The sequence below is a fragment of the Mobula hypostoma genome, chromosome 5 (assembly GCF_963921235.1).
Source record: "Mobula hypostoma chromosome 5, sMobHyp1.1, whole genome shotgun sequence".
NCBI classification, from domain to species: Eukaryota; Metazoa; Chordata; class Chondrichthyes; order Myliobatiformes; family Myliobatidae; genus Mobula; species Mobula hypostoma.
The window spans coordinates 70,999,072-71,016,049 of NC_086101.1; positions in this window are offsets into that span (position 1 = coordinate 70,999,072).

Consider the following 16,978-nt stretch of genomic DNA (forward strand, 5'->3'; position numbering starts at 1 on the left):
CCCGTGCAGTACCAGCAAACCTTCCCACTTGGATATTAGTCCCTCTCCTGTTTAGGTGCAAACTGACTTTTCTGTACAGGTACCACCTTCCCTGGAAGAGAGCACAACGATCCAAAAATTTGAAGTCCTCCCTCCTATACCAACTCTTTAGCCACAGGTTAAACTGTATAATCTTCCTATTTCTGGCATCACTAGCACTTGGCATAGGTAGCAATCCTGAGTTCACAACCCTGGAGTTCCTGTCCTTTAACTTAGCACCTAACTCCTTGAATTCACTTTGGAGAAACTCGTCCCCCTTCCTACCTACATGGACCAGGACCTCTGGCTGCTCATTCTCACCCGAGATGTCCCTTAACCTGGCACCCAGGAGGCAAAATACCATCTGGGAATCTCGTTTTCATGCACATAACCTCCTTTCTATTCTGTTCTGCTCCCCTAACTAACAAATCCCTTATCTCCACAGCTTGCATCTTCTCTCCCGTCCCCCCACTTCCCTTCTGAGCCTCCATGCCAGAAACCTTACTGCTGTGACTTAGAGGAATCCGCCAGCAGTGTCCAAAGTGTTGTTGAGGGGGATGGCCATAGGGGCACTCTGCACTGGCTGGTTAACCCCTTTCACCCTCTTGACTGTAACCCTGTTTCCTGTGTCCTGCACCTTGGGTGTAACTACCTCTCTATATGTTCTGTGTATCACCCCCCGCCCCCCCAACCTCCCGAATGATACGGAGTTCCTCCATTTCCAGCTCTAACTACTGAATGCGGATTGTTCAAAGCTGCAGCTGGATGCACTTCTCAAAGGCGAAGTCATCAGGGACGCTGGCGGTCTCCCTGCCTTCCCACATCCCATAAGAGGAGCCTTCAACTATCCTGCCTGGCATCCCTACTGCTCTAACTGTGCAATTGTAAAGAAGGAAACAATAAATAAACTGAAAAAAAATCTACCTACAGCTTTTCGCCTTCTCTCACACAAGCCTCTCCTCACTGAAGCCTCAAATACCCACTGTTACACTGTTCACTCCAACAAAGGCCATTCCAGTTGCCTCTGCCTTATATGAATTTGCACTTGCTAATGAATCCCGATCTTGATTCGCCACTGCTCAAACACCAAAACTACCACGAACTGTTGCTTTTTAATGCTTGGTCACCGACCTGAGTGAGACACCTCCTCTCTTGCTCCTGATCTCTAAGTCACCACTGTTCAAACACCCAAGGGTAGTTGAATGCTCCTCTTATGAAGTTAGTGTTGCTCTTGATTCATAGAATGAGGAGCAGAACAACACTGGACAGTCTATTCAGCTCATGATCTTGTACGGATACGAATGCCAGTTCATAGTATATATCCTCATCCTGTGCATCATCCATATCCCTTCATATTCATGTGTCCATCTACAATCCTCTATATGCTACCAAACTGCCTACTTCTACTACTATCCCTGGTAAATCATTCCAGTCACCTACCCCTCTTCATACAAAAAGCACTTGCTGTTCTATGGGCTTTAAACTTTCACCCTCTTATCTTATCTTTAAAAACATATTCTCTGATATTTGACATTTATATTTTGGAGTAAAAGTTCTGACGGTCTACCGAATCTATGCCTCTCATAAATTAAAACCCTCTATTAGGTCTCGTCTCACCCTTTGGCTTTCTTAGGAGGACAACATGTTTGTCCAACCTTTCGTTATAGCTCATACTATAGCAGGGTACTTGGTAGTGTGGAGGAGCAGAGGGATCTCAGGGTACATGTCCACAGATCCCTGAAAGTTGCCTCACAGGTGGATAGGGTAGTTAAGAAAGCTTATGGGGTGTTAGCTTTCATAAGTCGAGGGATAGAGTTTAAGAGTCGTGATGTAATGATGCAGCTCTATGAAACTCTGGTTAGGCCACACTTGGAGTACTGTGTCCAGTTCTGGTCGCCTCACTATAGGAAGGATGTGGAAGCATTGGAAAGGGTACAGAGGAGATTTACCAGGATGCTGCCTGGTTTAGAAAGTATGCATTATGATCAGAGATTAAGGGAGGTAGGGCTTTACTCTTTGGAGAGAAGGAGGATGTGAGGAGACATGATAGATGTGTACAAGATAATAAGAGGAATAGATAGAGTGGACAGCCAGCGCCTCTTCCCCAGGGCACCACTGCTCAATACAAGAGGATATGCTTTAAGGGGTGGGAAGTTCAAGGGGGATATTAGAGGAAGGTTTTTTACTCAGAGAGTGGTTGGTGCGTGGAATGCACTGCCTGAGTCAGTGGTGGAGGCAGATACACTCGTGAAGTTTAAGAGACTACTAGACAGGTATATGGAGGAATTTAAGGTGGGGGCTTATATGGGAGGCAGGGTTTGAGGGTCGGCACAACATCGTGGGCCGAAGGGCCTGTACCGTGCTGTACTATTCTATGTTCTATACCTTTTAATCTAGGAAGCATCCTGGATTCCCTTCAGCACAGTTTCCATGTCCTTCCTATAATAGGGTGACCAGAACAGCACACAATATTTCAAGTTCGGTTTGACTTAAGTTTTATATAGCTGCAGCATGATTTGCTTACTTAACATCCCCACCAATAAAGGCAAGCATATGCCTTCTTTAAGACTTCACCCACTTGTGTAGCCACTTTCAGTGAAGTATGGGCCTAGACACCAAGATCCCCCTGGACTTCATTATCATTAGGGGGACTACCATTAACTGTATACCATATGATTTCATTAGCCCTCCTAAGGTACAACACCTCACATTTTCCTGGATTAAACTCCATCTGCCACTTCTCTGCCCATATCTGTGGCTGATCTATATCTTGCACTATTCCTTGATTGTCATTTACATTTCCACATCTCCACCAGTCTTGATATCCTCTGCAACTTTGCTGGTCTCCCCATCTACATTTTCATCCAAACCACGGATAGGTAAACAACACTGGTCCTAGCACCTTGCAGAACACCACTGAACACAAACCTCCAGCCTTCCAACCCTACTCTTTGTCTTCTATGGGCAAGCGCTTCCAATTCCAAACCTGCAATTCATGCTGGATTCATTTCTTAAGCTTTTGTTCATTTTCCTTTTTAAAGCTTTCATACATTCATCATTCTTTTAGGATACAAAAATGCAGATCCTGAAAACAGATCAAAGAATCTGCTGCATGAAAGTTAAATGAGAAGTTCTGCATTTACTGCAATTTAACAATTCAGTCATTTGTTCTAGAGGACATAGAATGACTGACTGGAAAAGGCTTGGAGCTGGAAATAAGAAAAGGATTTTTAAAATACAAGCAGGCATACATCTGTGGGAAGTGAATCTTTCTGAGATAGTTATGTGGAGAATTTAAGTCCACAACCAAACTGCATGGTCTGTAAATAGAAAAGATTTAAAGATAAATTATTCTTTGAAAGAAGAAATAAATTTCCTGACTTTGCATACACTTCGTTCCTTGTGCTGTGCTGATATGGTATTTATTTTCACATCCAGTTCGTGCTGTAGTTATAAGAATCAGTATATTTCTGGATTAAATTCTTTCTGTCAGCTATTTCTATTTTAGATAGGTAGAGTAGTTGAACAAGCTATGTGATGATAAAAGCATCCATTCTGCTTTGCAACCTTCAAAATGAGCAGATTAGATATTAAGGAAACAAGTGAACAAGGTCTGTACATTCTTTCACTTCATTCTCCCACTTGCTTTCCTGATGGGATGTGCTTCATGTGTTTAAATCTAGCTGCATTATTCTTAAACTTGATAGAATGTAGAATGAATGAACATGATATAGTGAATTATTTCACTCTGTATGTCACCTTCGCTGATGATATAATTGGTCTAATTATTAGTGAAGGTATTTTTCATGGTTGTTTGGTGACTTGCTTTAGTCATAGATCTAATCAGAAATATAAAGAAGTATCTCCTACCATTCAATATGATTTTGATAGATCAGTCATTCAATTCCATTTACTGGATAATCGCCATATCCCTTGATTCACTTAGTGTGAAAACGTTCCCATGACTGAGCATATGCAGACTTCTGAGGCAGAGAATTCCGGCTATTTATGTAGAAACATAGAAAATCTACAGCACAATACAGGCCCATTGGCCCACAATGCTGTACTGAACATGTACTTACTTCGGAAATTACCTCGGTTTACCCATAGCCCTCTATTTTGCTAAGCTCCATGTATCAATTGAGTAAAGAAATTTCTCCTTGACCTGCTTCTAAAGGCATAATTCTTTATCCTGATTCTACTCTGCACCCTAACTTTCAACTCAATATCAGTTTTAGCTAATGCAAGTCAAGAAGCTGCTTTGCTGGAAATCTGACGAAAGGTTTTCAACCTGAAATGTTAACAGTGCTGTCTAACCAGTTGGATGTTTCCAGTCTTTTCTGTCCCTAATACTTGTTTTGGCTAGTTCAATAGTGTACAATGAGGTGGTTCTGCCTAGTATACCATCATTCACCTGTGTGCAGTGTTGTCTCTAAGGTGAGCGTGTGTGTGCACTAGCGCACAAAGGAATTGAAACTGTGCACAAAAGGTTGACACCCTCTGTCACATTGACATGTTAAGTATATTTCACAATCATACACAATCATGTTTCCTTTTCCTTTCTGATGTGGACGGTGTTGACAATGTGCAGTTTGTGATGACTTGTCTGCAGATTTTAGAACTGGCTTAGTTATACTGTTTTTATTGAAATGTCGATTTCCAAAGAAGCAAAGGGCATGAAGCACAAAAGGACTGCTAGCTCATTTCAAAGTTCAAACAAAAATTCATTGCCAGTGTACAGACGTGACACCACATACAACCCTGAGATTCTTTTTCTGCGAGAATGCTTAGCAAATGCATAGAACAGTAACTGTAAACAGGAACAATGTGTAAATGCAGATATAAATAGCAATGAAGGGTCCATAAATTAGTGTAGCTACCCCGTTTTGTTCAAGAGTCTGCTGGTTGGGGGGTGGTAACTGTCCTTGAACCTGGTGGTGCAAGAACTGAGGCACCGGTACCTTCTATCTGATGGCAGCAGTGAGAAAAGAGCATGGGCTGGGTGCTGAGGACCTTTGATGATAGAAGCTGCTTTTCTACAGCAACGTTTCATGTAGGTGTGCTCAATGGTTGGGAAGGATTTACCCGTGATGTACTGGGCTGATTCCACTACCTTTTGCTGGATTTTCTGCTCAAAGGCATTGGTGTTCCCATACCAGGCCATAATGCAGACAGTCAACACATTTCCCACAACATGTCTATACAAATTTGCCAGGGTTTTCGATGAAATGCTAAACCTCCGCAGACTCCTAAGGAAGTAAAGGTGCAATTGTGCTTTCTTTACAATTATATTTATATGATGGGTTCAGGGAGGTCTCCTGAAATAGTGACACCCAGGAATTTAAAGTTTCTGACCCTCTTCACCTCTGATCCTCCAAATGATTACTGGCTCATGAATCTCTAGTTTCCCTCTCCTAAAGTCTACAATCAGTTCCCCGGTCTTGTTGACATTGAGTGAGACTCAGCCAAATTTTCAATCTCCCTTTTGTATGCTGATTCATCACCACCTTTGATAAAGCCCACCACACTGGTGTCATTGGCAAACTTGTGTTGGAGCTGTACTTAGCCACATAGTCATAGGTGTAAAGCAAATAGAGCAGGGGGCTATGTGTACATCCTTGTGGTGCTCCTGTGCTGCTGGAGATTGTGGAGGAGATCTTTTAAGGCGGAATAGCTTAATGAAACAGTAGAAACAGCTACACCGAAAGCTCATGAGGTCAGGAACTTGCAGTTATGAGAAATATTTCTGTACAACACAGAAAACGGTGTTACCTGTGTGTATTGTCATTGCTAGAGAATTTGCAAGTAGGAAGAAGTGGAATGATACTTGGAAACGTGACTTTTTAAAGAATCATTTAGCAGACAAATCACAAATAGACTGTGTACAAGATCTCCAGTGAGAAGATGCTTCATTATCCGCTACAGGCCTGCTACACATGTTTTGTGAGAGTGCAGATGAACGAGAGCGAAAATGTTCAAACCCAGAGGAGATCAATGTTCTTATGGACAGTATTTTGTGGGCTGTTAAAATGAATACCTCTGTATATAAAATTTACAGTTGAAATGTTTAAAGGGCATTTGACCAGGTTCGTGGATGGGAAAAGGGATATGGCACTAAGACTAACTGAGGTAGGCACCTTGGTCAGCATGAATGAGTTGCAAGTTGAGCCAAAGGGCTTGTTTCGGTGTTGTGTATCTCTGACTCTAGCACTCTGTGTCTCCATGAAATGTTCTGTCCTGTAGTGTTTAAATACTAGTTTTTGTTATACTAATTTCATGTGTCAGATCTGTCAAAAAAACATTTTATTCCATCTGAAAGGTGTAACAAAACTTTATGCATTTTGTCAAATGAAACTGCTGACTGTTCACATACAATTCAGATGGCATACTTTTCCAAGTATGAACTTTGAATGAACTTGCATTGCCTTATGGAAGAACAGAGATTGTTCATTAATCTCTGGGATAAAAATGGACTGGATTGTGATTTGGAATGGAATACTTTGGCACTTCAACGGAGAATATATTCAGTGACTGGGAGCATAATGTAAAGATTGTGCATCTCAATACCTGTGTGATTGAAAGGAGCAGATATTCAGCATCACTGTGTTATACCAGCTAAATCTGATCATTAAAAATAGTGATATTGCATGGAGTAGATCAGAACTGGAAACAGTCTTGTTGTCTTGCGGCAACAGTACAATGCAGAGACATAAGTGATAAATTGCAAAATAAATGAAGAGTGCAAAGAAAGGAAGAATGAAGCAGTGTACGTGGGCTGTTCATAAATCTGATGCCAGAAGAGAAGAAGCTCTTCTTAAAACTTTGAATGTGGGTTTTCAGACTCAATGATAGTAAATGAGAAGAGGGCATGTACTAAGTTGTGAGATTACTGAGTGTTGAATGCCGCCTTCTTGAGGCACTGCCTCTTGAGGATGTCCTTGATGATAGAGAGGGTTGTGTTCATGATGGAGCAACCCTGAACCTCTTTTGATCCTGGTCACTGGAGTCTCCATACCAGGCAGTGATATGACCTTTCTGAATGCTCTCCACTGTACCTCTGAAGAAACCTGTAAGAATCTTTGGTGACGTACCTAATCGCCTCAAACTGCTAGTGAAGTAAAGCCATTAACCTGCCTTCTTCATGATTATATTGATCTGCTGATAGATCTTCTGAGATACTGATGGGCAGAAACTTGAAGCTGCTCACTTTTCCATTGCTGACTTCTCAATGAGAACTGCTGTGTCTTCTCCCGACTTCTGCTTCTTGAAGTCCACAGTCTATTCCTTGGTCTTGCTGAATTTATTGCAAGGTTGTTGTTGTGTCATCACCCAGCCAGCTGAACTACTAATGCCTGTACACTACCTTGCCCTCATCTGAAACTCTACCAACAGCAGTGGAGTCATCCACTAATTTATAAATGGCATTTGAGTTGTGCTTAGCCACACAGTAGAGAGTTGCTACTGTTCAGGATCCAGTTGCAGAGGGAGGTACAGAGAACCAGGTTTTGAAGCTGGGTATTAGTACTGCGTGGATGGTAGCATTGAACACCAAGCTGTAATATATAAGCAGTATACTGATGACTAAAGTCTCAAAGCATTTCATCTCATTAGATACGTGTGGAGCTAGGTGAATCTCACACTCCACATTATGGGCACTGCCGTGATTGCTGTCCTTTTGAAGCAGGTGGGAATCACAGATGGCAGCAGTGAGAGGTTGAAGAAGTTAAATACTTAGGAGAGCTTGAAGGGAGCATGAGAAGGCCTTGGTGAGTGGCATTTAGGAAAACACCAAGGTGTTGTACGTACATAGGAAGAACAGAAGGATGACCAGAGTGAGTGTAGGACCGAACAGTAGTCGAAGGGGAAGTAAGGAAGATCCATAATAAATACACTAGTGAGAGAAGCCTTGAGGTAAAAGTAGGTTAAAAGTTCAGCATAACATCATGGGCCAAAGGCCCTATGCTGTGCTGTAGAGTCATGGAATAGAAAATTACAGCTCAGAAACAGGTCTTATTGGTCATCTAGTCCATGCTGAAACCATTTAAACTGCCTATTTACATTGACCTGCACCGGGACCATAGCCCTCCATACCCCTACCATTCATCTACATGTCCAAACTTCTCTTAAATGTTGAAATTGAGCCCACTTTTGAAAGCAGTTCATTCCACACTCTCACAACCCTCCGAGTGAAGAAGTTTCATCTCGCGTTTCCCTTAAACTTTCCACCTTTCACACTTAACCCATGATCTCTGGTTGTAGTCCCACCCAACCTCGGTGGAAAAAGCCTGCTTGTATTTACCTATCTATAACTCTCATAATTTTGTATACCTCTGTCAAATCTCCTCTCAATCATCCATGTTCTAAGGAGTAGAGTCATCAGACTATAAGTCCATAAGACATAGGAGCAGAAGTAGGCCATTCAGTACATTGAGTCTGTTCCACCATTCCATCATGGCTTATCCCTCTCAATAGCATGCACCTGCCTTCTCACCATATCCTTTGATGCCCTGACCGATCAAGGAACGATCAACTTTCACCTTAAATATATGCACGGACTTGTCCTCCACCAGTATCTCTGGCAGAGCATTCCTCAGATTTATTACTCTCTAGCTAAAAAAATTCCTACTTGCCTCCTCGCTGTCCACTACACCCCCAATTATGATATCATCTGCAAATTTGCTGATCCAGTTAACCACATTATCATCTAAATCATGGATATAGATGACAAATAACAATTGACCCAGCACCATTCCCTGCGGCACTCCACTAGTCACAGGCCTCCAGTCAGAGAGGTAACTATCTACTACCACTCTCGGGACTCTCCCACAAAGCCAATGTCTAATCCAATCTACCACCTTAACTTGAATGCCGTGCGACTGATCCTTCTTGACCAACCACCCATGCGGGACCCTTGCTAAAGTCCATGTAGACAACATTCGCTGCCTTGTCTTCATTCATTTTACTGATAACTTCCACAAAGACTCTATAAGATTGGTTAGACAAGACCTATCATGAATGAAGCCTTGCTATCATTAATCAGTCCCTGCCTATCCAAATACTTATATATCCAGTCCATTAGAATACCTTCCAATAACTTTCCCATAACTGATGTCTAACTCACCAGCCTATAATTTCCTGGATTCTCTTTAGAGCAGAGCAATATTGGCTCCGATCCTCTGGTACCTCTCCTGTCACGAAGGATGATTTAAATATCACTGCTAGGGCCCACCGCTTTCTGCACTTGCCTCCCGTAGAGTCCAAGGGAACACTTTGTCAGTCCTCGGGGATTTATCCACCCGGGTTTGCCTCAGGGTAACAAACACCTCCTCCTCTGTAATCTGTTCAGGGTCCATAAAGTTGATGTTGCTTTACGTCATTTCTATAGACTTTCTGTCCATCTCCTGAGTAAATACAAATGCAAAAATTTATTTAAGATCTCCCCCATCTGTTATGACTCCTTATTTTAGAACGGATATACTGACATTGGAAAGGGTTCAGAGAAGATTCACGAGAATGATTCCAGGAATGAAAGGGTTACCGTATGAGGAACGTCTGGCAGCTCTTGGGCTGTATTCCCTGGAGTTCAGGAGAATGAGGGGCGATCTCATAGAAACATCCCGAAGGTTAAAAGGCCTGAAGAGATTAGATATGGCAAAGTCATTTCCCATGGTAGGGGAGTCTAGGACAAGAGGGCATGATTTCAGGATTGAAGGATGTCCATTTAACACAGAGATGCGGAGAAATTACTTTAGTCAGAGGGTGGTAATTCTGTGGAGTTTGTTGCTGCGAGCGGCTGTGGAGGCCCAGTCATTGGGTGTATTTAAGGCAGAATAGATAGGTTTTTGATTAGCCAGGGCATCAAAAGGTATGGGGAGAAGGCAGGGGAGAAGGAAGAGTTGGATCAGCCATGATTGAATGGTGGAGCAGACTTGATGGGCTGAATGGCCTACTTCAGCTCCTATATCTTATGGCCTTATGGTCTTACATGGATTACCATTCTGATCTTCCATAGAACCAATTTTTTCCCTTGCAATCCTTTTGCTCTCAACATATCTGTGAAGTCCCTTAGGATTCTCCTTCACCTTGTCTGATAGAGCAATTTCATGCCTTCTTTTAGCCTTCCTGATTTCTTTCTTAAGTGTTCTCATACATTTCTTATACTCCATAGGCACCTTACTTGTTCCCACTTGCCTATATCTGCTATACATCTCCTTTCTTCTCTTAACCAGTGCCTCTATATCTCTGGAAAACCAAGGTTCCCTCCACTTGTTTTCTTTACATTTTATTCTGACAAGCACATACAAGCTTTATCTGCACAAAATTTCACAATTGAAGGCCTCTCACTTACTGCATACACCTTTTCCAGGAAACAGCCAGTCCCAATCCACACTTGCCAGATCATCTCTGATACCATCAAAACTGGCCTTTCTCCAATTTAGAATCTCTAGCCATGAATCAGAACTTTTTCCCATATTTACTGGAAACTAATGGCATTGTGGTCACTAGATGCAAAGTGTTCCCCTACACAAATTTCTGTCACCTGCCCTGTCTCGTTCCCTAACAGCAGATCCAGTATCACACACTGTCTTATTGGGACTTCGGCGTACTGATAAAGGAAACTTTCCTGAACATATTTGACAAACTCCATCCCATCTAGTCATTTTACAGTATGGAAGTCGCTGTCAATATGTGGAATGTTAAAATTATTGACTATAACAACCTTATGTTTCTTCCAAATATCTGTGACCTCTCTACAGAAGTGTTCCTCTAAATCCCTAGGACTGTTAGATTATCTGTAATATAGCTCCATTAACATGGTCATACCTTTCTTATTCCTCAGTTTCATCCATAACGCCTCACTAGATGAATTCTCAGTCTGTCCTGACGGAGCAATGCCGTGACATTTTCCCTGATTAGTAACACAACCCTCCTCCTTTAATCCCTCTTGCTCTGTCATGTCTAAAACAACAGAACCCCAGAATACTGAGCTGCCAGTCCTGGCCCTCTTGCAGCCAAGTGGAAGGATATGGACGTGGTGCAGGCAGAAGAGATTAGTTTAGTTGGCCATTTGATTACTAACATTGTGCTGTGTACTGAAGAGCCTGTTCCTGTGTTATACTGTCCTATATTCTATGCTTTGTACATTCAGATACATTATCTGTAAATTTTAACTTTTTGCTATCTTCCTTGAATTGACTCTCTTTGCTATTACTGTTAAACCCTCAATTCTACTTATCATTAATCCAATTGCTACATTATTTTAAGAGGTCTTTTAAGAGATTCTTAGATAGGTACACGGAGCTTAGAAAAATAGAGGGCTATGCGGTAGAGAAATTCTAGGCAGTTTCTAGAGTTGGTTACATGGTCTGCACAGCATTGTGGGCTGAAGGGCCTGTAATGTGCTGTAGATTACTATGTGTCTAAGTTTCTATTCGATAGTCTTCATTTTCACTTTAAATATGTATCTTTGCATTATGTGTTCCTTGATCCCAGCACCACATACCCCCTCCCAACCCCACAAAATATGTAACTGGCTGTTTGTTTATATATAACTGCATTTTATTAATGTTTGAAACTGATGACCTTCCATATACCATTCTGAAACAAAAACTCTCTACCTTCCTAAATTTTGTTGTATTTTTCAGTATTTGTATTGGTTATATTTAGTCAAAGTCAAAGCCAAGTTTATTGTCATATGTACAGATACAATGAAAAAATTACTTTCAGCAGCATCACAGGCATATACCGCAGCTTCAATAAGTAGCATTCACAAGAAAACCATAAATTAAACATAAATACAATTTTTACAAAATAAAATAAAGTCCATTTTGGTGCAAAGTGTTGCTAAACTATAATGTTTAGAGTTGTGCCTGTTGGCTCAAAAGCCAAATAGCGAAGCTGTTCTTGAACCTGGTGGTGTGGGACTTCAGGCTTCTGTTCCTTGTGCCTGATGGTAGCTGCAAGAAAATTGCATGGCTCAGATGGTAGGTACGTCAAAGTTGAAAGTAAAATTTATTATTAGGGCACATCTCGTACATGTCACCACATACAGCCTTGAGATTCTATTTTCTTGTAGGCATAGCTGACGAATCTACAGAACAGTAATTGTAAACAGGATAGATGGTCAACAGACTGTGCAAATGCAAATATAAATAAATAGCAATAAATAATGAGAGCATGAAATAACAGGCTAAAGAGTCCTTAAAGTGAGACCATTGGTTGTGGGAATACCAGAAATAGTATGAGTGTAGTTATGAGTGTAGGACTGGAATTCATTTGTAAAAAAAGTGGGGACAGCGGAAACTTGACTGGATGAGGACCAACTAATCAGGAAGGATGCACAACAGGGGTATAAATAGCACCGGACGAGGAGTGCCCAAGCATCGTCCCTGATGAAGGTGGCAGTTTGTCATTGAAATGTTGGTTAAAATCAATACCTGTACCTGGCTGGAAGCCAGAGAAGAGTTTATTCATCATATACACTGGGAAATCACTAGATCCTTTTTGTAGATATCCACTTTTGTTCAAGAGCCTGGGAGTTGAGGGACAGTAACTGTTCTTGAACCTGGTGGTGCGAGTCCTGAGGAGCTGTACCTTCAACCTGATGGCAGCAGTGAGAAAAGAGCATGGCCTGGGTGGTGAAAATCTTTGATGATGGATGCTGCTTTTCTATGGCAACATTTCATGTAGATGTGCTCAATGGTTTGGAGGACTTTACCCTTGATGTACTGGGCTGAATCCATTAACTTTTATAGGATTTTCAGCTCAAAGTCGTTAGTGTTCCCATACCAGACCATAATGCAGCCAGTCGGCACACTTTCCACCACACATCTATGGAGCTTTGCCAAGAGTTTTGATAACATGCCGAATCTCCACAGACTCCTGAGGAAGTAGAGGCACTGGCGTGCTTTCTTTGCAATTCTTGTAATGGATGTTGCCTTCTTGAGGCTGTGCCTCCTGTAGATACTATTGATGGTAGGGAGGGATGTTCCTGTGATGTTTTGGGCAGAGTCCATCACCCTCTGCAGCATCTTACGTTCCTCTTCATTCAAATTGGCATGGCAGACCATGATGTGACCCGTCAGGATTCCCTCAACAGTATATCTATTGAAGGACGTTGAGTGTGTGGTAACAAGATGAACCCCCTTAACTTGCTATGTGCTAGGTCCAAGACAGGTCATCAGATGTGTTAATGCCCAAAGATTTAAAGCTGTTGATTCTCTCCACAACTGAACCCCCAGTATAGGCAGGTGCATATGTACCCTGCTTCCCCTTCCTGGAGTCAACAGTTATTAGTTTTAGAGACGTTTAGTGAGAGGTTGTTGTGGTATCACTCAGGGGCGCACTCTCTCACTCTGGGAAGCTCACTCATCACCACCTGTAATTTGTTAAGCAACAGTAGTGACATTGGTGAATTTGTCCACGACGTTGGATCTGTGCTTAGCCGCACTTCCATGTGTTTATAGGCAGCAGAGTTGGGGGTGAGCTATACACACAGTTTTAAGGTTCACCTGTGCTAATAATCAGCGAGGAGGAGAGAGATGTTGTTACCCATCCGCAGTGATTGAGATCTGCTGATGAGAAAGTCAAGTATCCACTTGCAGAGAGAGGTACAAAGGCCCAAGTCTTGAAGCTTAATGAGTTTGGATGGGATAATTTTTTTAAAATTTTATTTAGAGATACAGTATTGGACAGACCATTCCAGACCACCTATTTAACCCTAGGCTAATCACAGGGCAATTTACAATGATCAATTACCCTACCAACCAGTACATCTTTGGAATGTGGGCGGAAACCAGAGCAAACCCACACACTCAGGGGGACGACATGCAAACTCCTTAAAGAAGACGCTGGAATTAAACTCCAGAATCCGGCGCCCCAGGCTGTAATTGTGTCATGCTAACTGTTATGTTATCAAGGCGCCCACGTGTTGTGTTGAGTGCTGAGCTGTAGTCGATGGGCAGCAGCTGACATATGAGTTCCTGTTATCCAGATGGTTGACAGTAGAGTGAATTACTAGAGAAGTCACATCTGCATTTGACCTGTTGTGGTAGCAGACAAAATGAAATTGATCCAGATCATCTCTAAGGCAGAGGTTCATTTGTGCCATAACCAGTCTCTCAAAGCATTTCATTATAGTTGATGTAGGCATTACCTTACTGTAGTCACTGAGGCAGGTCACCATCTCTTTAATTAGTTAATAGTGATTATATTATATTTTTAAATAAAATCTCAAGCTGCCAGTTGTGTTCTTCATTATGATTCTTATGTACCAAGATTATTAAGCACTTCACCAATCTTCAAGAATTAATGTACTGTATATTTAATGCAGTAAATGACACAACTATTTCTCAGTTCTAACAACTGACACCCACTTCCTTGAGTTTAGAGGTGAACTAGTCATTTGCGATGTTGCCCGGATATTCCCTAACTCTAAAACATTGGGTTGTTTTGCTGGCCTCTTGGGATGCTGAGGACTGACCAGAGTGAAGCCTATAAAATGATGAGGGGTATTAGAAGGTTAAAGTCTTCTTTTCCTTAGAGTGCAAGTGTCAAATACTAGAGGGCATAGAATTAAGGTTAGAGGATTTGAGTTTAAAGGAGATTTATGAAGCAAGCGATTTCATTGGGGTGGTAGAACCTGGAACATGCTCCTAGGAAGGCAGTGGAAAAAGAAGGGACAGCAATGTTTAAGAAGCAGACAGGGGAACAGGACTGGAGAGAGGGATATTGAGCTTGTGAAGGCAAGTTGGCATCATGGCCGGTGCTGACACTGTGCTGAAGGGCCTCTCCACTCAACTGTTCTATATTCTGTGCAACAATAGATGTATGATTAAAGTTGCATTTGAATAAAGCCCATGGAATTGGAACCATTAATACTTATCTTTTTTTTCAATCTCCACTTAAGCGTACATTTATTTTAACAAAATCAAAGGCAGAAATATCAGCCACAGCATAATTGAACTCAGGAAACAGGTAAACAAAGATTTTATTTTGCTTTGGTTGAAGGTTTTGGAATTAAACAGTTCTGAAAACTAATAATACAAAGAAAAGGATGCATTCTTTTGGAGCTCCTGCAGTCCAATTTATTCACCACAAATCTTCCTTTGTTTAGAGATACTGGCATGGCAATAACTTCATGGGAGATGTCATATTTCTAAACAATAATGTCAAGGTTTTGGTAAACTGCTGTTGATTAACCATTAGCTTGTGAAGTCTCATTCTAACTAAAAGTCATCATAACTAAATATATTCAATTGCTCTGTTTAAAAGCAAGTTTGTAGCTCTGATGCCCATAACAGTAAATGAGGAAAAACGATCCAGGTATATACTTTGTTTTTTCTTCAATTAAAAAATGTTATCTGTAATTATCTGAATTATCAGTTTTCCATTCTTAAATTCCCCAGGCCTCTGTAATCAATGACGTACATTGCAATATACTGTACGTTCCGCGCCCACGTGATAGTTCAAAAGCAACTACCACTACCTTTACACGTTCACTTTGCAAATCAGTTCATCAGCATTTAAGCGTTTGTGTTCATTAATATGACTGACACATTTGCGTGGTGCTCTTGCTCACAATCATGCCTTAGTGACAGTTAAATTTACACCAAATCACTGAGAATTATAAAATAACTCAGCTCTGACCCATGCTGCCTTTTTTTAAAACAACCGATCTGATAATCTTTTATTTGAGTTTAATGGAGTTAGCTTTAACTTTCTTGTATTCATGGTAGTAAATGCTGTTTGCCTCCACTAAACCATGGATCGTTAAATTATATTTCTTGCTAGATTGGTTACCGCTGGGGAATACAGACTTGCATCAGTACTGCATGACAATTTACAAATATATATGTGTGTGTGTATATCTATCTATCTATAGATATATATATATATATATATATCATCTATATATCTATAGATAGATATATATATATATCTACCGTTGCTCTGTAAACATCCTGGACGAGAGCTTTCCTGTCTTTTAAAAAAGTTCCCTCACTCTCTCATTCATTTGCATAACTGGAGCTCCACCTTTTCTCATTCAATCCCGCAAAGCGTATCTATTCAGAAGGCATTTAGTCCATTTCTTTCTCGGCCGGTAAACCTATTCATCAATTGTTCTGCCTTGTAGATTGCATTCTAATGCTAATCTAGCGTGTTAAATATCTTTTTGTCCTCCTTTCACCGTTTTGTTATTCAGTTTATCCAGTTTTGGTCACCCATTTATTTATTTATGCGCCTGCTTCTATTCAGTGGCTCATGTATTTTTTATTATGTTGTTTCACTGTCATGCAGTGTCAACTTAGTCTATTCAATAAGGGCTACTTGAAGGGCTAGCGGGACAAAGCGTGTACACATTGCGCTGCTATTCATTCTGGCCAGCTGGATCGGCTGAAAAAAAACCTTGTGAAAAGAATCCCCTCACAAAAGACAAGAATAACTGCACAATGCTAACAGTTTTCCAAATACCACTGATTCGTTTCCACACAATGAGGCAAAAGCCGCCGGTTTTTCTTTCTCCACTTCAACAAACAACACTCTCACAAAACCTCCCAACCCAGGGTTTTGTTCGGGCACAAAACCTCCTCGACTGGATAAACGCGCCAAACGAAAGTTCTTTTCAGATTCGATTTCTACGTCTGCTGCAGAAAAGAAAGGAAAAGAGTGAAAGAACGGGAAAACGAGGGAAATAAACGGTGAATTAATATCAGTCTTTATAGTCTTGCTGACCTTTGCACTTTTGTTTATAAAAAGGATAGCAGCAATGAGACAGTTATATTGGTATTCACCATATTCAGTAAAAACAGGTTGTTTCCATGTCTGACATGTGTAAATGCAACAATATTCATACTAAACCAAACTCTGTGTTTCTGGGCTTACTCTTTTCCCTACATTAAAATAAAAATCTCCACCACAGAAAGCCAGAGTTTAACCGTGCACTCTCCAATTATTCTGC